The sequence below is a fragment of the Apium graveolens genome, chromosome 2 (genome assembly GCF_009905375.1).
Source record: "Apium graveolens cultivar Ventura chromosome 2, ASM990537v1, whole genome shotgun sequence".
In the NCBI taxonomy this organism is placed as follows: domain Eukaryota; kingdom Viridiplantae; phylum Streptophyta; class Magnoliopsida; order Apiales; family Apiaceae; genus Apium; species Apium graveolens.
The window spans coordinates 121,865,138-121,886,710 of record NC_133648.1 but is presented as its reverse complement, the minus strand read 5'-3'; the positions used below and the strand labels follow the sequence as shown (position 1 = coordinate 121,886,710).

Below are 21,573 nucleotides of genomic sequence, written 5' to 3'. Positions count from 1 at the left end.
TCAAATTGAAAACTACCCCATCCCGGGGTCTGAAAAACGCAGCCCATGTGTACTTTAAATTTTCATCAAATTGAAAACTACCCCATCCCGGGGTCCGAAAAACGCAGCCCATGTGTACTTTAAATTTTCATCAAATTGAAAATTACCCCATCCCGGGCTCCACTAAAATGCAGCCCATGTGTCCTTAGGAAAATTCCTCACCACTACTCAAATTCTAAGTTCTAAACATGCAAATCAATATGAAGGAAACGGAACACAATCACATTAAACTACCCCAGGGAAACACACCCCGGAGAGGCAAACCGAGATCATTCAAATTACAAACAAGTTTAAAAAGCCAAAAGGCTTAGTTCGGAATGACTTGAGCTAAAAACAAGGAAATAAAAAATTACATGCCAAGATATGGCAGAATCTTTAAGCTTCAGCGGTAGAGTCGGCGGGAGGCGAAGGAGGCTGCTCTGGATTGCCCTCTGGTAGGGGAGGCTGCTCAGCAAGTGGCGACCCGGAGAGGAAGGGGACATTTTTGGACGTCCCAACACCAGACTCCATTGCTCGGACAGCTTCCTTTTCCTGCTCCAATCGGGTCTCCTCTTCTATATACTTCTCCAGGAAGACGTCTATTGTACCTTGAGGCTCCTCGCCGAGATACTTCGAAGCAACATTCCAGCAGATCTGGATCTTCTCCAACGCTTTGTCATTCAGCTCTTCGAAATACGCGGGAGTTCCCCGGAACCCTGCCAAAACCTCCTCGGGGGTAGGCCGGGCGGCAAGATCATCTTTCAACTTCTGATTTTCAGCCCTCATCAAAATTTTCCCAACAGCCCCCAAAATTTTCCAAAGTATTTCAAGGAATCCTACCTTGAACTCAAGTCAAATGACTAACCAAGTCAACCCCGGAGTCTCATCCCCATTTGACCCCGGGGTTAGGAGGCAGCAAATCAAACAACCCCCAAAATTTTCCAAAGTATTTCAAGGAATCCTACCTTGAACTCAAGTCAAATGACTAACCAAGTCAACCCCGGAGTCTCATCCCCATTTGACCCCGGGGTTAGGGGGCAGCAAATCAAACAACCCCCACAATTTGGCAAAGGCGTCGCGGCTCAAAGGCAGTTACTCTACTCCCCCATCTGGGTAAACCCGCATAAGGGAGTGTGGGGCAAATGATAGCCCATAAACAATTCAGGCCCAAGTGAAGAAGCTCAGGGCCCAAATACAAGATCCCAGGACACGTGGCGGCATCACCACCGTCCAGGTTCCCGAGATCCAGAACATTCCTACGGTCCGGATCTGACAGTACTCTGACGGATTCAGCGTTGACCTTGAGGAGCCCTGGACACGTGGCAGCATCACCACCGTCCAGGCACCCGGGATCCAAGACGTTCCTACGGTCCGGATATGATAGTACTCTGACGCATCTCAGGCGTCCAGATGCCCTACAGTCCAAAAGGCCAACCCACGGTCCAGATGAAAAGGGACAAACCCCTAAACCCTAATAGGAGGCCTATAAAAGGTAGAACAAAAGGAAGATTACAGGTTACAAGCTTTTATACTCTCTCTCACACATATACTTACATGCACACACGTACTCCTCACAAACATATCTGCATAATCCCAACTTCGCCCTTCTTCCCCTCAAAAACCCTTTCTCATCCTCACGCCGGAGGTGCCGCGGGGACGCCACCCCCCTCCGGTTCTGTTTTGTAGGTTCCCACCCTACATCTACACTGCACACGGCTACCGTCACAACCTAAAAGGAGTTTGAGTTCGGGCCCTACAAGGAGAAGGCCCCGGGTGATCTGGGATTATCACCAGTCACAGTAAGCAGCGATTAACTTGACTACCTCTCTTCCCTTGCGTTCTCCTTTCACCTTTGAAAGCTGAATACTTCTTCCTTGCATTTTTGTCTAAGAAATTTTTTGATCTTCTGAAGAGGGAATGGGACAGCCACCTCTGTGATAAAACTTCCTTGGTCAGATTACAACCTTCTACTATCAGTCTTTTACACTAAGCTTTGATAATCTAACTTCACATGTCAAGTTTTTTTGCATACCTGTGATAAAATTCTGTCAATAGTATTTTAGATAACGATTGACAGACTTCTCTACGGTGAGGAGGCCCCTACCGAGTATAATATATGCTGTTAGATGCTAAGTCTGCAGTGGTCCTTCTGGAGTATAATCTTTAAGTCTGTGTCATCAGATGTTGCTCTAAATGGACTACTCAGAGTTATAGTCAATTAGGGACCGACATTAGGAAGAACAATGCTCCAACTTGGGTAGAATGTCTATACAGCTCAAAGGTATCTCTAGCACATTATTGTATTGCATAATCATGTACTCGGATTGGTATATATAGTGGTGAGAGTAGAGATTAACCAGGACAAGTTGCAGACCTAGTAATTTGCCAAAAGATATTCCCCCAGATTAATCTAATTATTTATAGAGAACTACTCCTGATTTATTATTTACATTAATTATCATGTATATTTTATTAGATAAATTTGAAATCAGAGAAGGTTCGATGCTTGTTTTTCCAAATTTGCAGCCTCGTGAGTCATGATGGTCTGACCAAGAACCATAGCAGTCTCTATATTCTGGACGTATTTTGTCTCTAACTAGTAAGATGCTAGCTTCCTTATATATCATGGCCACTGTGTAATTGAGAAATTTATAATGTGGTGTATTACTCATATCCGGTATTATGCATGCAGAAGGCCTGGTACTTTCTGTAGGACAGGGATGCTAGAGTAAAAGGTGGACATCCAATGAGTTTGAATCATTCTGCAGAATGCAGTAAATCTATTCTCCATTGCCTTTCTAATAATATATTGTTGATGCCTTCTTTCTGTGCCAAGCAAGCATGTATTATCTATGCTATTCACAATCATTCTAAAAGATCGTCCAGGCAACCATTTGTAGGGGTAATTAACCGAAGTAAGTGGTTGTAGCTGTAGTTATAGTGTCTGGGTCTTCAGTAAGCAGGCTCTGAGCTAGATTCTATTAGCAGAGATTAAAGCCAAACAAGAAACAATACATCGATGTTTAGAAGATGACCTTTGAATGGATCAACTGCGTACTCTGATAATTATCATGAATGAATACATCTGATACTTATAATATGCTAGAGATTATAACAGACCAGAAGATCAGGAACTAACTGCTGATTTTCCTCCGTCAATCTACTAACAGACTCCTAAAATAAAGCCTTACCATGTCTTGTATACTTAGACCGCATACAAACAATTATTTAAAACAAAACAAATAGAAAATAAATAATTATGTTAGATTATTAATCCAACATATTCCCCCCTAATCCAACATAATTAAACTGATCGACCTGCAGCAGTTTCTGCAACACCAAGTAGCTTCCTCATTTTCTCAAATTTCATTGCAGAGAGAGCCTTTGTTAAAATGTCAGCACGTTGTTCTCCTGTGCTAATGTGTTTAATCACTATCAACCCCTGTTCTACACACTCTCTAATAAAATGATACCGGACGTCTATATGCTTGCTTCTGCCATGGAATACGGGATTTTTAGCTAGGTCAACAGCAGACCTATTATCAATGTACAAGGTAACAGGTCCAACTTTCACATCAGAAATTTGATTCAGAACTCTTTGCAACCATATCGCTTGACATGCTGCAGCTGTGGCTGCCATGAACTCGGCTTCACAGGACGATAGAGCAACACAACGTTGCTTCTGGGAAATCCATGTTATCAAACTTTCATCCAAATAAAATACCATTCCGCCTGTGCTTCTTCGATCTTCAATACTTCCAGCTAGGTCGCTGTCTGAAAAACCTGCTAGCAAGTAGTTTCCTCGTCCCTTTGTGTAAACTAGACCAAAGTTTATCGTTCCCTTCACATAACGAAGGATCCTCTTTGCTGCATTAAAATGAAGTGTAGTTGGACGTTCCATGTATCTGCTTACAACTCCAACAGCATAGGCGATGTCAGGCCTAGTGTGTACTAAATAACGGAGACCTCCTACCATCGACTTAAACTGTGTTGGATCAACTGGTTCACCTCTCTCATCCTTAGTCAACTGAATCTTATGTTCCATAGGGTATTTAACAGGGTTGCATTCACTCATTCCTGCTTTCTCGAGAACCTTTTTTGCATAGGCAGTCTGTTTCAATTCGATCGATCCCTCCCTTTGTTCAACTTCCAAACCGAGATAGTAAGACAGTGTGCCTAGATCAGTCATGTCAAATTCCCTGGCCATCTGTCTTTTGAACCTTTCAATGTTAACAATATTGGTTCCAGTGATCAAAAGATCATCTACATAGACTCCAAGTATCAGGGACTCAGAACCTTCCCTCCTAGTGTAAACGGCATGTTCATAAGGACATTTTACAAAACCTAAACGTAACAAGCACTTGTTCAATTGTGCGTACCAGGCTCTGGGAGCTTGACGTAATCCGTATAGGGCCTTGAGCAGTCTGTACACTTTGGTCTCGTGACCAGCCTTTACATACCCCTTAGGTTGAGACACGTATACTTCCTCCTCTAATTCGCCGTTCAAGAAGGCTGACTTAACGTCGAGGTGATGCACCTCCCAATCATTTTTTTGCAGCCAAAGCGAGTAGTAAACGGACAGTCTCCATTCTTGTGACCGGAGCAAAAACTTCCTCATAATCGATACCGTACTTTTGAACGTATCCCTTTGCTACAAGACGAGCTTTGTGTTTTACAATGTCCCCATTCGTGTCCTTCTTTACTTTGAAAACCCACTTTAAGTCAATAGCTTTGTGTCCCTTTGGCAAAGAGGTCAATACCCATGTTTTATTTTTTTCTATTGCTTCGATTTCACTGTTCATCGCTTTCTTCCATACATTGTCTTTGGTTGCTTGCTCATATGTCACTGGATCATCAATTCCCAACAAGAGCATTTCATCAGCTAGCTCAATTGTTTCTGAGTTGTTATAGATATCACTAAGAGTTCTGAAATGCTTTGGCTCGCTACTTGAACTAGCGTCTAAACTGTCAAACTCGTCAGACCCATTTTCTACTATTTCTCTGCTGTGAGCTACGGTTTCGGGAGTGTATGGACTTGAGTTTGCTCTGGCATTTGAGTTATCAGATAAGTGCCTTTGTGACTGTGGTGTGGACACACTTGAGTCCTCCGTTTCCTCTTCATTCTGCACATTATTCTCTTCATCTTGCATATTTAATTCGAAACCAGCCAATTCAAAGGAACCAGTAGCATAGTGTTTTTCAAAATCAGTTGTCTCCCATGGCCATCCTTGTGATTCGTCAAAAATAACATCACGACTTACATGAATTGTTCCGGTGATTGGATCATAGAGCCGATAGGCCTTGGTTCCAGGTTCTCTTCCAAGATGGACTACTTTCTTGCTTCTGTCATCTAATTTCTTGACATGTACACTGGGTATCTTCATGTGAGCAATACAACCAAAGATTCTTAAGTAGTCCACAAAAGGTTTCTTTCCAAACCAAGCTTCGTATGAGGTCATTCCTGTTAGACTTCGTGTGGGTAGTCTGTTTAAAACGTACACAGCATGTCGAATTACTTCCCCCCACATGACAGATGGAACTTTCATTTCTTTCAACATACTTCTGCCCATTGCTACTACTGTTCTGTTACGGCGTTCAACAACGCCGTTTTGTTGAGGTGAGTATGGAGCAGTAAAGTGTCGAAGTATCCCTGCTTCTTCGCAGAATTTTGTAAATTCATGTGAGCAAAACTCACCCCCACGATCAGTCCTGAAAACTTGTATTTCTGGTTTTCCATCTTTTTCAACCAGTGCTTTAAAACATTTAAATATCATCAATGCCTCATCTTTAGATTTTAACATATAAACCCACATCATACGAGTAAAGTCATCAACCAATAACATGAAATATTTATTTCCAGCAGGTGTGTGAGGAGATATGGGACCACATAGATCCCCATGTACCAATGCTAAAGGAGTTTTTGCAGAAAAATTAGACTTAGTAGGAAAGGGCTTACGAGTTTGCTTTGATAAGAGACATCCGTCACACAGTTCTTTTGGTTGACTTAATGCAGGCATTCCATTCACCATGTGATGCTTTGACATTTCTTGCATTGCTTGATAATTTACATGCCCCAACCGTAGATGCCACAGTCAGCTTGTTTCTTCTGCTTTGGCTAACAAACACGTTCCCCTGTTCTCCTGAATGCTTAGTTTATACAACCGGTTTAATGACCTTTGGACTCGCATAAGTAATTTTCCACTTGTGTCATATACCCACAGTTGGTCCCCATCGAGAATAACTCTGTTGCCTTCCTCGGATAGTTGCCCCAAGCTAATTATGTTGCTTTTAAGAGTGGGAATAAAGAATACGTCTTTGAGTTCCCTCTCCTCGCCGTTCTTGCACAATAATTTTATTGAGCCCCTTCCTCTTATATGTACCACAGAACCATCTCCAAACTTGACTTGACCAGCAACACTTTCATCGAGTTTTGTAAATTTTTCACGGTGTCCAGTCATATGATTGCTGGCACCATTATCTAAGTACCAGATATTCTCTTCAATTTTACCTTCAATTTCCTTTCCTATGTTGGTCGTTGCCTTAAGTGTACCAGTGTTGTGTAGCATCATCCTTACGTCCGTTATGTTTGTGTAATTCTTGAGTTTTGCCACCAACAAGGCGGGCTCTTCATCATTAATTTGAGTTAAGTTTGCCTCAGCTCTCTGTTCTCGTCTTGGTTTTCGACATTCTCTAGCGTAATGACCTTGATTTTGACAATTGAAGCATCGTACCCTGCTTCGATCGCCTCTGAACCCACGGTTGTCTTTGCCAGAATCCCCTCCTCTAGTTGTCTTCTTAATCCATTCCTCTCGTGTGAGCAGGAGCTTTTTCTCACTTCCTTCCCGTTTCGACCATTCTTCTTCAGTCAACAGGAGTTGTCCACCAATATTTTCATCTTGACCTTTGAGCCTCTCTTCATGTGCCTTGAGAGATCCAACTATCTCCTCAACTGACATGGTTTCAGGATTGCCAAATTGTTCGATTGCTGACGCAATTTGCAAGAATTTGGCAGGTACTGCTCTTAACAACTTTTTGACCACGTACGCTTCCTCAACTGTCTCGCCTAGAGCCCGAATGTTTGTCACTAGGCTGTTCAACCTCATACAAAAGTCATCTATAGGATCTGTTTCCTTCATACGGATTGATTCAAACTCAGCTTTAAGTGTCTGGGCACGTGCTTTCTTCACTTTGTCAGCGCCCAGATGTACCGTTTTGATTGCTTCCCATGCTTCTCTTGAATTCTTTTTGTCTGCAATTGATAACAATAAATCCTCCCCGATTCCTTGATAGATGATGGCCAATGCCCGTTTGTCCATCTTATCCTCAATGACCGCCTTTGGATCTTTAGGTTCTATAGCCTCCCAGACACCATGAGCTTGCATAAAGACCTGCATCTTCATTGCCCATGCCGTGTAATTAGTCTTTGTCAACATGGGATAACTGAGACCGAAAGAACTCTCTTTACCCTTGGCAGTGTCCATTGTTGGTGGGTGTACGTGGATAGCTCTGATACCAATATATTAGCAGAGATTAAAGCCAAACAAGAAACAATACATCGATGTTTAGAAGATGACCTTTGAATGGATCAACTGCGTACTCTGATAATTATCATGAATGAATACATCTGATACTTATAATATGCTAGAGATTATAACAGACCAGAAGATCAGGAACTAACTGCTGATTTTCCTCCGTCAATCTACTAACAGACTCCTAAAATAAAGCCTTACCATGTCTTGTATACTTAGACCGCATACAAACAATTATTTAAAACAAAACAAATAGAAAATAAATAATTATGTTAGATTATTAATCCAACAGATTCCTCGCGGATCCTTGCTACTCCTGTTTTTTTTATTTGACATTTCACTTTTTTGCATACATTTTTAAGTCCAGACTGTATAGCTGACAATTTTTATGAATAAAAATATGCAATCATAACTTTAAACTTTAATTTACAAAAAAATTATTCATAAATTTTTTTTATTTACATTGAAGATACAGTTTTAGAGCAGCCGAATATCCCGGTCAGGGTGACAAAAAGTGAAGATGAATCAATTATACTTTTTGGGGGAAAAGGGCAGTAGTGCATCAACTAGGTCTTGAGCCCTAGATACCAGCACTATACACTTATAAAAGACATAAAGCTAATGAAATGATTCTTCTTCAATACAATATTAACCATCCACTCCCTCCCTTTAGCTTGGTTGTTGCTTTAGTAGTAATAGTTTGTCTAGTTGTTTTGTTATCACTGTCTATACTCTATGGATCAGCCTTTTTCTAAGATCTGTTTACTTTTCTTTTTAAGCATCCTTTTCAGCTTTTTTCACTTTTTTTTTTTTTTTTTTGTGTCAGTGTTTTACCATTGACATGCATGCAGTTAGAAGCCAGATTTTTCTTATGCCAAAAGCTTGGCAAGGGAAACTGCTCCATTTATTTCACATGTCCATGTACATATATACGAGTCTAATATGTATGTATATTGCAGAGCTTGTTCTCCTTTGTTTGTTATCATTAGTTTGTCATCAGAAAATAGTGAGGCAAAAATGAAGAATCAGAATATTATAGGAATCTAGAAGGACTTAAATGCTCAAATATTGTTGGTCTGCATTGATATAAAATCCCTGCCATTAGTGTCATTTGTCATAAGGATCAGAATTGTTCAGTAGTTTCATCATTTCTAGTAAGAACTAAATATGTACCAACTTGTTTCTAAAGTTTTTGCCCCACTTTTATGTTGGTTTTTCATAAAGAGTCCCCAACCAGTTTTTTAGCTTAATATGAGAAAAGTCCATATTGTACCTGTATTTTGAGGGTTCAAACATTTGTAATACTATAGTTCTAAAACCAGAACATGCTCGTCACATATTTTATATAATTGTCGAATCCCTCTCAGTATGCCTCCGTCTTAAATTATGTGAGCCAATTTCACTATCACGCTTTTAAAAAAATTAAAACTTGACTTTAATATTAGTCGTAAGATAGTGGGGGTTAAAATAAATATATTAGATGAATGTCTGATTGCAGTAAAATGTATAATCAAGTCGATCCGAGTCTAGTCGAATACTGTCAGGTTCGGCTGGAGGTCGGAGAGAGTCTAGCTGAGCCAAACTCGAGCCTATCATATTTTTTACGAATCAAGTTTTGAATTTGGAATGAAAGACTCGATAAGACTCGCGACTCTGACGAGCCGAATAATTTAATACTCGTGTTTGGATTGGGAAAAAAATCGAATAGCTCTAGCTCGACTAGGCTTGATTACAACCAAGCCGAATTCGAATATTTTACAAGACGAGCTCGAGTAGCTCACGAATGGTTTAATTCATTAATATTCTTAGTTTCGGTAATCTTAATCTTAATTAAATGCTATAAATGAAAGTTTCATTTTGTTTGAGACATACAAAAAATGAAAATAATATTTTACGAGCTAAGTTTGAGTAGCTCACGAATAATTTGATTTATTTACACTCTTAGTTGCAATAATCTTAAACAACTGTTATAAATGAGAGGTTCATTTTGGTTGGATATACAACAAATGAAAGTAGGTAATATATAATGGGACAGAGGAAAATACAAGATTTTGGAAGACCCAAATGACTCAATCCATTCTCGTCATGCCCCGAAAATGTATAACATTGAGATTTTTTTGGGAGAGTCATATTTTACAATGTGCTAAAAGAGTTTTTCCGAATGAGATCGAGATGAATAATTTGAATATGGATAAGCAAGTTCATGAGTATGTATTTACGATTCAGTGATCGAATTTTACGGTATTTCAAATTTTAATTCAAAATTTGTATATACGGAGAAGAACGTATAAGTTAATTGAGTCAATTTTTGCTTGTGACGGTAATATAATCATTGTACATATGATTGGACAAGTGTCTTCTCACGACGCTGGTTAAACTAACGACAATATATTTAACATAACAAACAATAAAATCCGGTAATACAAGTGCTGATTTTAGAATTATAGTTGTTGAAAGTATTCGAACCTACAAAATGCAATTACATAAGTGCACTTTTCCCAACAAATATTAAAGATCCTGGTGTTAACATACCATATATACTCAAGCGGGCAATCGGTAATATTTATGTAAAAATCAGAATCTGTAGAATCGTATATGGCATTTAAAAGTGCAGAATTTTAATTCTGACGTTTTAAAGATAGCTGAGCATTGTTCAAAATAGGAAAAAAAACATAAAAAGTTAGATTATTATTTTTACTTGTAACATTTTAAATTGATCTCCACCAGACATACCATGATTCTTCTGTTAGTCTTGTTTAATTTAATTTCTCTGGCAGGGAGTTTTTGGCAAATAATTAACTTTGTGTAAATTGGACAGCATAATTGCATGGCTTTGTCCCCTACTTTGTTGTGGTTATGATCCTTCTCTTCCACTAAATTCTTAATCAGCATGTAGTACATGATTAAAGCTTTTGCGTCTATGGGTTGTTCCCCAAAAGTGTTAATTTTCCTTATGTTTAGGAAAGGATATCTGTCTAACTGCTTTAGTGATTATTGTATGTTTCATAGTATAACTTTACTTTAAAAGATTAAGGATTCATACTTAACTACTGCTGTCCAATTAAAAATCGACAATTAACTTGACTATAGGCTTGTAGTGTTGTAGATTAAATACCAAGATTATATGGTAGGAGTATTATTTTCCCTTCCTCTTCTGCATTTTACTCAACTCATGTCTATGTCTAATTCTCTCACACACGCCAACAATCACAGGTGGCTGACTAAAAATTATTAATTCCGGGCTAATGTACACTTAATTACTGTCAACCTTTTGCTTATATACTTTCATCATATATCCCATCTTAGATTTCACAAGATTCGGACCTTCGACATCTCATATAAGAAACGATGTAGCAAGAGCGATAGTGATGGACAAGGATTCAAGAATCCAATCTCTCACAAAAATACGAGAACAATACTGCACAAGTGTTTGGTCTTAATTTTGAAATATGCAGGGATTTGGCTAAAATTGACAATAACACAGCTGAAATTTATAAAGTTACTATTATGTGCTTAATTATGAGCTTGGCTATGTGTTGCTTAGTTACTAATCTTAAGTTTGATGTTTTCTAATAGTACATGATTTGTATATTTCGGCCCACTTTTGTTGGTCTTGTTCTGTTTTAGTTATTATGGTAGATAGAGACCGTGTTCTACCAACCTTTTAAAATTTTCATCTGAATAACTTGTCTGTAAAAAATTTTTTATCAAGCTTTTAAAAACAGCCTCCACAAGCTTCCATAAATAGGTATGACTCATCCAGCTACTAGTAGCAAAGAATATTTGTGTAGACAAAGTTGAAATTGGCAGAAACTATGGCAAGAAATTCCAGAAAGTGGAACATATAGGTAGGGGTGTCTAGTTCTGGGGCTCAAATGGCATTCTACTACTGTATTATTGAAAAGGGATTTGACAGATAAAGATGAGACATTTCAAAATGACATGCAAGACTTGCAGAAGAAAAAGAAAATGTTAAAAATCAAACTCTCCATTAGGATATTAAATGAATAAAACAAAGCAGTTGAAAATTATAAGTTAGAAAAATGGCAGCTGTACATGGGAGAAATAAAAGATGGTTGTGCATGAGAAAAGAAGAAAATACAGTAGTTTTTCATGATCAATAATAACAAGCTACAGGTCTTGGAATCATGTCCAAAAAATAAGGTAGGCTATTAACCTCAAGAAGATGTTATCCAGAAGGCTTGGTCAAAGAAAGAAACAGTAACTCCTGAAATTAAGGTGGGCACTGCAGAAAAATAAGAACAGCTTGAAAGGTGACAGTTGTTTTTGGTAGGCTGCATGGGAAAACATATAGCAACATATGTAAGCGATGACATAAGCATTTTAGAGCCTATAAATAGCAGTTCTACCAGTATTAGTAAAACAACAACACACAACGAGAGAGGAAAAACAGAAGAAAAAAAAAGCAGAAGCTTTTTGTTGTAAGAAAAGAAACAAGGCTGTAGCCTTTACGTGTTGTACTTTTATTATTCATCAAAATAAAAGTGTAGTGTTATTGTATTTGTGCTTTAATATTATCAAAGTTTAGGTGTAAAAGCCCATACACGTTTCCAACAAGTGGCATCAGAGCTAAGGTTCCGTTCGTGAAAAATGGCGACGATGGTGCAACCAAATATTCCAAAATTGACGAGTATAAATTACGGGATCTGGAGTATTCAAATGAAGGTATTACTCGGTTCTTACGATAATTGGGATATTGTCGAAAGCGGGTATGACGAGCCCACAGATGCAGCCGCTGAAGCAGCCCTGTCAAATGCTGAGAAGATGATTTTGAAAGAGACCCGGAAAAAAGATAAAAAGGCGTTATATACAATTATTCAAGGAGTTGACGAATCAACCTTTGAAAAAATTTCAAATGCAAAAACGGCGAAAGACGCGTGGGAGATTCTGCAGAAATCATTCCAGGGTGTCGAGAAAGTCAAAAAGGTTCGTCTCCAAGTACTACGTGGGGAGTTCGAAAATTTGAAGATGAAGAGTTCTGAAAATATTGGTGAATTTGTTACGCGTTTAAAAACGATGACAAATGAGATGAAAAGAAATGGTGAAAGTCTCGACGATGTTCGGGTAATAGAAAAGTTGTTCCGTTCATTAACAAGAAAATTTGATTATGTTGTTACTTCTATCGAAGAATCAAAAGACTTGTCCACGATTTCTATTGATGAGCTCGTAGGTTCTCTTCAAGCCCACGAGCAGAGAATGAACCAGTATGATGATGTAAGCCATTTGGAAAAGGCGTTGCAAAGTAAGGTGTCCATTGGTGACAGTTCTGGCAGTAGCAGTTATGCACGTGGCAGAGGTGGCTTTAGAGGTGGCTACCGTGGTGGACAAGGACGAGGAAGGCAGTCTTTCAATAGAGGCCAGACATCTGAAGGGTATCATCCATCTGGTCGTAGTCAAAATTTTAGAGGCCGAGGACGAGGCGGATATCAACAACGAGGTGATAAGTCTCAATATCAGTGCTATAACTGTAATAAATATGGTCATTTCAGTTATGAGTGTAGAGCACCAAATGTGGAAGAAAGAAGCCATTTTGCAGCAGCAAAAGAAGACAAAGATGTTGGCACTGCTATGTTCCTCACTTACAAAGGAGACGAGAAAAACAAGAAGAATGTTTGGTATCTTGACTCAGGGGCCAGTAATCACATGACTGATCACAAGGAATTATTCACGGAGATTGACGACACCATCAGCGGAGAAGTTACTTTTGGTGACTCGTCAAAGATTCCGGTGAAAGAAAAATGTACTGTCACGATCATGTCAAAGAAAGGTGAAAAGAAATATATAAATGATGTTTATTATATTCCTGCATTGAAAAATAATATTATCAGTCTTGGACAACTTGTGGAGAAAGGATATAATATACAGATTCAGGACAATTCCCTCATCATCAGAAATCAAGCTGAGGAATTGATTGCAAATGTGGAGATGTCAAAGAATCGATTGTTTACACTTGATATGCAAACGAATATGCAGAAGTGCTTAAAGTCGGTCATTAAAAATGACTCGTGGTTGTGGCATTTGAGATATGGTCATCTTGGATTTTCTGGCCTGAAATTATTGTCAAAAACAAAAATGGTGGACGGTTTGCCAGAAATCAATGAACCAGAAAATTTGTGTGAAGCATGTGTAAAGGGAAAACAACATCGACAAAGTTTTCCCGTTGGAAAATCATGGAGAGCCAGGAGGCCATTGGAGATTGTTCACACAGATATTGCTGGTCCATCTGATATCTCATCACTTGGAGGTGATAGATATTACCTAACATTTATCGATGATTTTAGCAGGAAAAGTTGGGTGTATATCATCAAAGAAAAGTCAGAAGCTCTTGATAAATTCAAGGAGTTCAAAGCACTGGCAGAAAAGCAAAGTGGTCATTATTTGAAGGTACTCAGATCAGATAGAGGAGGCGAGTATACTTCTAATCTGTTCAGAAGCTTTTGTAGAGCACATGGAATCAATCATCAGTTGACAACGGCCTATACTCCTCAACAAAATGGCGTTGCAGAAAGAAAGAATCGCACTATTCTTGACATGGCAAGGAGCATGGTGAAAGCAAAGCACTTGCCAAGAACTTTGTGGGCGGAAGCCGTTCAATGCGCAGTTTATTTGTTGAATCGTTGTCCAACAAAAAGTGTCAGAAATAAAACTCCGAATGAAGCATGGAGCGGAAGCAAACCATCAGTTGGACATCTCAGAATTTTTGGGTGTATTGCTTATGCCCACGTTCCCGATCAGAAAAGGAAGAAGCTGGATGATAAAGGCGAGAAATGCATCTTTACCGGATATGACAAAAGAAGCAAGGCGTACAGACTCTATAATCCCCTAACGAAGAAATTAATCATTTCTCGAGATGTTGAGTTCGATGAATCAGATTACTGGAGATGGAGAGAGGATGAAAGAAAAGTTGCTGGTTTATTTTTCAATGGTGATGACGATGACGGTGATAACCGGAACATTGAAGATGACGGAGACGATGATCAAACTCCTCCATCAAGTCCAAATCAACAAACTTTTGGATCAACACCATCCACGGGAGGAAGCAGCAGTTCAGGGGGAGCACCACGAAAGATGCGGAGTCTGGATAATATCTACGAAGCTACAAGTCCGGTACAAACAACCTTTGATTATTCCTTATTTTGCTTAATGGCTGAATGTGACCCAGTTACATTTGAGGAAGCTTCTGAAGAAAGCAAATGGAACAAAGCCATGGATGAGAAAATTGGCGCAATCAAGAAAAATGATACATGGGAGCTCACAGATCTTCCAGAAGGACATAAAGCAATTGGCGTCAAGTGGGTCTACAAGACAAAGACAAATCAGGATGGTGAAGTGAAAAAGTACAAGGCGAGGCTAGTGGCTAAAGGCTACAAGCAGTGATATGGCATTGACTATGATGAGGTGTTTGCTCCAGTTGCACGAGTTGACACCATCAGACTTCTTACAGCAATTGCCGCTCAAAATTAATGGAAGATTTTTCAGATGGATGTGAAGTCGGCATTTCTGAATGGTTATCTTGAAGAAGAAGTCTATATTGAGCAGCCTCCCGGATATGTTCATAAAGGCAAGGAAGATAAAGTCTATCAGCTGAAAAAAGTATTATATGGTTTGAAGCAAGCTCCGCGAGCATGGAATACAAGGGTTGATGAATATTTTCAGAAAAATGGTTTCGTGAAGAGTCCATACGAGCATGCCCTCTATACAAAGACAAATTCAGGGGGAGATATTATGATCGTGTGCTTGTACATGGATGACATGATCTTTACAGGAAACAACCCTGGTATGTTTGATGATTTTAAGAAAGTTATGACTAACGAATTTGAGATGACAGATATTGGTCAAATGTCATACTTTCTTGGAGTCGAGGTGAAGCAAAAGAAAGATGGGATTTTTATGTCTCAGAAAAAATATGCGGAGCAAATTTTAAAGAAGTTCAAAATGGAGGAATGCAAGCCAGTAAGCACGCCAGCAGAACCGAGCATAAAGCTCAGAGTTGATTCAACAAGAGATTCGGTAAATCCGACGTTGTTCAAAAGTTTGGTTGGAAGTCTGAGGTACCTAACTTTTACTCGTCCAGATATAATGTATGCAGTTGGATTGGTCAGTAGGTACATGGAAAAGCCGAAACAAGATCACTTCATGACAGCTAAAAGGATTTTGAGGTACATAAAAGGTACACTTGATCAAGGTCTGTTTTACACGCATTCTCAAAATTCAAAATTAGTTGGCTACTCAGACAGTGACTATGGCGGTGACTTGGATGACAGGAAAAGCACTTCAGGCTATGTTTTTCATATTGGTTCAGCGATATTTTCGTGGTCATCAAAAAAGCAGCAGACAGTTGCCCTCTCAACATGTGAGGCGGAGTACATGGCAGCAGCAGCATGCGCATGTCAGGCTATGTGGCTAGGCTACATATTGGGCGAGTTAAATATTGCGAAGGAAGGTCCGGTTCAAATTTATGTGGATAATAAATCCACTATTTCTCTCACAAAAAATCCAGTGTCACACAGTCGCAGCAAGCACATCAATATTAAGTATCATTTTCTTCGCGAACAAGTGAATGAGAAAATTGTGGAGTTGGTGCACTGCAGGACTGAAGAAAATTTAGCGGATATTTTCACAAAACCATTGAAGCCGGATGTGTTTTACAAAATGAAAAACAAGCTCGGAATGCAAAGTCGAGTTTGAGGGGGAGTGTTAAAAATCAAACTCTCCATCAGGATATTAAATGAATAAAACAAAGCAGTTGAAAATTATAAGTTAGAAAAATGGCAGCTGTACATGGGAGAAATAAAAGATGGTTGTGCATGAGAAAAGAAGAAAATACAACAGTTTTTCATGGTCAATAATAACAAGCTACAGGTCTTGGAATCATGTCCAAAAAATAAGGTAGGCTATTAACCTCAAGAAGATGTTATCCAGAAGGCTTGGTCAAAGAAAGAAACAGTAACTCCTGAAATTAAGGTGGGCACTGCAGAAAAATAAGAACAGCTTGAAAGGTGACAGTTGTTTTTGGTAGGCTACATGGGAAAACATATAGCAACATATGTAAGCGATGACATAAGCATTTTAGAGCCTATAAATAGCAGTTCTACCAGTATTAGTAAAACAACAACACACACCGAGAGAGGAAAAACAGAAGAAAAAAAAAGCAGAAGCTTTTTGTTGTAAGAAAAGAAACAAGGCTGTAGCCTTTATGTATTGTACTTTTATTATTCATCAAAATAAAAGTGTAGTGTTATTGTATTTGTGCTTTAATATTATCAAAGTTTAGGTGTAAAAGTCCATACACGTTTCCAACAGAAAAGAGACTGGTTTAAGTTAGTTTATCCTTTGGTAATATGAGCTCATAATGTGCCAAAAGTTGTTATGTCAAATACAGTTTCAGCATATAAGTCATTTGTGTCTCTTTGCCAACATCTACGAATCTTGTGGCCAAGAACAGGTAGCTGAACCAGAGAGTGAGGTCTCCTGCCCAAATTAATGAACCCTTGCTTAATATGTACAACATTTATTATAGCAATTTATTATTTTGGATATGAACAATTATATCTCCCAGGAGGCTTGAACTCGCGCAACCTCTTGTTACTAGGAGAAGAGGGGGCCGCTGCAGTGCTAACGATAACAAACTTTCAATTTTATATATATATATATAATTAGGGTTCTACAAATATAGTTGGAATACTGCTACATGTGTCCATCTTGTCAGCCCACATTATAGGGCATTTTCAATGGGAAGCCACCAGTGTCATTTCATGACCAATTTTTCACTGCAAAAGGTTATACTGTATATACTATAGACTTGGCAGTTGGCAATGTAATTTGTAAAGACCTCATATTTTATGTGAGATCCAACTAAAATCTTTTAAGAACTCAGGTTTATTACTCAAAGTAGACCTACTTTGTTAATTAACAAAGCAGTCAAACAGTAAACTAGTAAATGAAAGCCAAAAAGTGTTAACGGTAGACATACTCCGTTAATTATAAAAAAGGTACTAACAAAGGGGCTGGTGTAGTGTGAAACTCTTGTCTTCTTCTTTAGAATAGGTCAAGGATTCGACCTCTGGCTGTACGTGAGTTTACTTGAAAAAAAAAGTAAAAAAAAAATGCTGAAAGGTTAAATATCAGATGACTTCAAGTAGGGGTGTATAGATGAACCGTTCAACCGTATTCAATCGCTCGCAACCGAACTGCATTTTACGGATAATTGTGAAACGCGGGTTGGTTGTGAATTTAAATTTTAAAACCGCTCATTCGCGGTTTGGATACAGTTTTAAATTTTTTGAAAATCGCAAAATCGCAAAATCGCAACCGCAACCGCAACTCGCAAGATATATTTATAATAAAATATATTTTCAAAAAAAGTAGTTGATATCATATAAATTAATAAATATACATATTTATTAACTAATCTTAGGTTAATGTTAAGATTTTGTTCATAACATTCACAATCATTATAAGATATATAACCAAACAAATGGAAAAAGTAATCAACATATAATTTTTTTTATCCTTTTTATTTTTCTTTTCTCTCGCCTCCATATTTTTGTATATTTTTAATATCCTTACTCCACACGGAGCATTAGTTTATATTTTATTTTTGAATGTAAATTTATCACGTAACTTAAGCTTGAATTTATTAATATTCCGAATTTATTTTTTGTAAATTATTAATTATTTATTAATAACCGCAAATTCGCAATCGCAGTTGACGCGGTTAACCGCAACCGCAAATGCGGTTGCGAATGACAATTTTCTAAAACCGCTCTTCGCGATTTGGTTCAACTTTTACACCAAAACCGATCTGATCCGAACCGTGTACACCCTTAACTTGAAGTTCTTAGGTGGTGGGTATTCACCAGAAATTACCACATAAGTACCGAAGCACAGCATCACAGCACTACAGCATCACAGCACTACCACAAAACAATAACATACATATGTTCACAGATCTCAGATGGAATACTTAAAAGGAATTTGCAACTAGATTTTTAGTACCTGACAGCAGTGTACAAGAACAAGACTATCACAAATTAGGTAACAAGTGAAAAAAATTATTGTTTCATGATGTGATTACCATCGAGCAAGACTGAAAATTCTTCCTGTGCAAGAAAGCAGCGACTACTGAAAGGTCACAAGTGTTGGGCTTGCTGAGCATGCCTAACTCCACATTATTATGATATTGTCCACTTTGGACCGAGCCCGCACGGATTTGTAGCATGCCTAACTCCACATTAGTATGATATTGTCCGCTTTGGGCCAAGGCCGCACGGATTTGTTTTTGGACACCCCCAAAAGGCCTCATAAGACCTCATAATAATGCAGTTATCTGACTGCTTATATTCTAGCAAACTGCTTATATTCTAGCAAACTGCCCATCCCACAGACGATGTGGGACAACTCCTAACAATAAGCAATAAGCAGACATCCAAAACGGTATCAGAGATAGATCAATGATAATAATCAAAGAAAACCAAAAAGGAAAATCATCAATTGTATCTCTATCAATCAAAACTCAAATTAGCCCAAGACACTTGACCAACGGACTTCATCTCCCATATATATTAAATTTCTTGTTGAAGATCATAGAGAGGATGAGAGCATAATATGAGGTTCAGAATGTCAAAAATAACACATATAACGAAAACTGACATAGAGTTGAGCACAACTGAACCCTGTACATGTCACACACAGGTTATAAGAACCAAAAAACACCAACCCTAACTTCAGACTTGCAGGTTATAATAGGTGGCTTTTGATCGATGAAATTTAATATTGATCGTACTTTTTATTTGATAGAATTCAATATAAATAGGCAGGAAATTTCCCTCCAAAAATTAAAATTATTGGAAATAACAAAAACAACCAAAATCGGTGACTTTTATATTAACAATAATTTTAAAATACTTCAATTTACCAATATTTAGATATTTTGGATATTTATCAGTCACTTTAATAATATAATTAATAAATTTATTACTTATGAAAGTTATTTTATCATAAATATATAAAAAACAACTTTACTTTTTAGTATGTAATTTTCACTTAATTTCTAATTATTTCTTTAAAATAATTATCATAAGTTTTTTCACATAAAATAAATTGTTTTTTGTATGTAATTTTCACAGATTTAATTTACATATTTTTATTTTGAATTGAAAGATGACAAATGTAACTAAAATATATAAAAAAAATTCAGAAATGAGCAAGCTAGCAGCATGATTATCTTGTCCTTTGCTAATGTGGAATCCAATGCCATTTAAGATAGCCAAGTCAGCAATCCGGGTGAAGGGAAACCAAGCAATAATATAAACTACCACACACATCTAAGTCCATTGTTCATTCTTTATCCCCATTTTCTCAGCATCTATCGGTCGTCACCTTCGTTTCTTTTGAGTTTTTACTTATTCTGCAGACTACTATTCTTCACATGACCCTGATGTCTCTATTTTAATGCTCCAGGATGAAGCCGGCAAATAGGAAATGGATGAAAATCCCTGAAGATTTGTAAGAGCTTAAGTGCAGAAACAAAATAAACCAAGATGAAGAAGCTTCTAGCCGTGATGAGCATATGACTGTTATTGCAAAGAAGCTTGAACAGTTTGAAGTGGTTATGGGTATTGATACTATGGAAATTAAAGTTTACAGATGTTTTATTTGTCTCTCAAAGCAATATATAATGTAGAATTAAATCCGTATTTGCTGTAACTTGTAATCTATGTGCGTTTAACTCAAACTGAGTTAACTCAGTCCACCTATCCTTTCATGAACACCTACTGAATTAATTCATTTTTTTAAAAATATTTTATGTTAAAATCGAACCGATTTAGGTGTAATTTATTTTGAGGGCGGGAGATCCAAAATTTCACAAAATTTTGAATTTAAAAATTTGAAATTTAAAATTTGATAAAAGCGACCGAAGACCTCGATCGATTTTAATTAAATTCCACCGATAAACTTAAATTCCACCCTCTTAAAAGCCACCAACTTGTTTCAGTCGATTTTATACTAAAGCCACCGCATGCGGTCGATTATATCTAAATTCCACCTATTTTTTGGGGTGGATTTTAATGATTTTTGTTGTAGTGCTCCCATCTCCATGGTAGACCACATCAATGGGTAATGGAAGATAATTCACATCATCACAAAGAAGTTAATTCAACAAGCATGTAGGGTCATAGTGGCCACTAGCTATTTAACTTTGTTTGTAGTACGTAGCAGTAGTATGTTGGCAGTAGTTGTAGGTAGCAATGCTGGTAGAAGACAAACAGTTACTTCTTGTTCTAGTCTGGAGTTAGAGCTTGAACTCTTTATGGTATCAGAGCTTGCATACTAAATCACTCATCATTTCGTGTGTGTGTCCTCATTCCTTGTGTGTCTCCTGTTTGTGTGTGTTTCTTCAATCAAGACTAGTAGTCTTTATCCTCTTTATAGCTCGTTGACAGCTTATCTTTCGGAAACCGTTTTTGTGGGACTCTAATCTTTCTCATAACAATATATAAAATGCCATCTCATAAGGATGTATATATATAAAATGCCAGCATATGATTTTATTTGATTTTATTTTAAAAGCAGTGGCAGCATGTAATTAGCACCGACGGACTCGTATTATATGTAATTTGAGGTGTACCAAACTAATAGTATAATTTATTCTGAGCTGTTTACAACGAACTTAATCATCTCCGCCGTTCCGCCAGGGTAATACAGTTAATGTTTAGCTGAGAACACCTATAAATGAACTGGTTCCTTCATTCTTCATCTCATCACTTAATCAACCAACTTGCCAAACTTGAAAGCAATCAATACTCCTCAGAGCATAAATGGCACAGTTTAGCAGCATCTGCATGTTGGCTATTGTTTCAGGAGCCACCGCTGTTACGGCTCAGTTGGCACGTGCACCTTCACCTGATGTTGGTGCATCTTTTGCGCTCCCTGTCTCAACCGTGCTCATCGCAACTTCTCTGCTCGTCTCTCTCACTGCTCTCTTGAGACACTGAGAGTTGAC

General features: G+C 38.0%; 1 long non-coding RNA gene across 1 annotated transcript; it reads left to right on the top strand.

Annotated features, from left to right (window-relative positions):
• The first annotated feature begins 19,752 nt into the window (after positions 1 to 19,752).
• Positions 19,753 to 20,371, top strand: LOC141706063 (uncharacterized). The gene is made up of 2 exons (XR_012568606.1): positions 19,753 to 19,941; positions 20,031 to 20,371. It is a non-coding gene; the product is annotated as an uncharacterized LOC141706063 (long non-coding RNA).
• Positions 20,372 to 21,573: the final 1,202 nt, after the last annotated feature.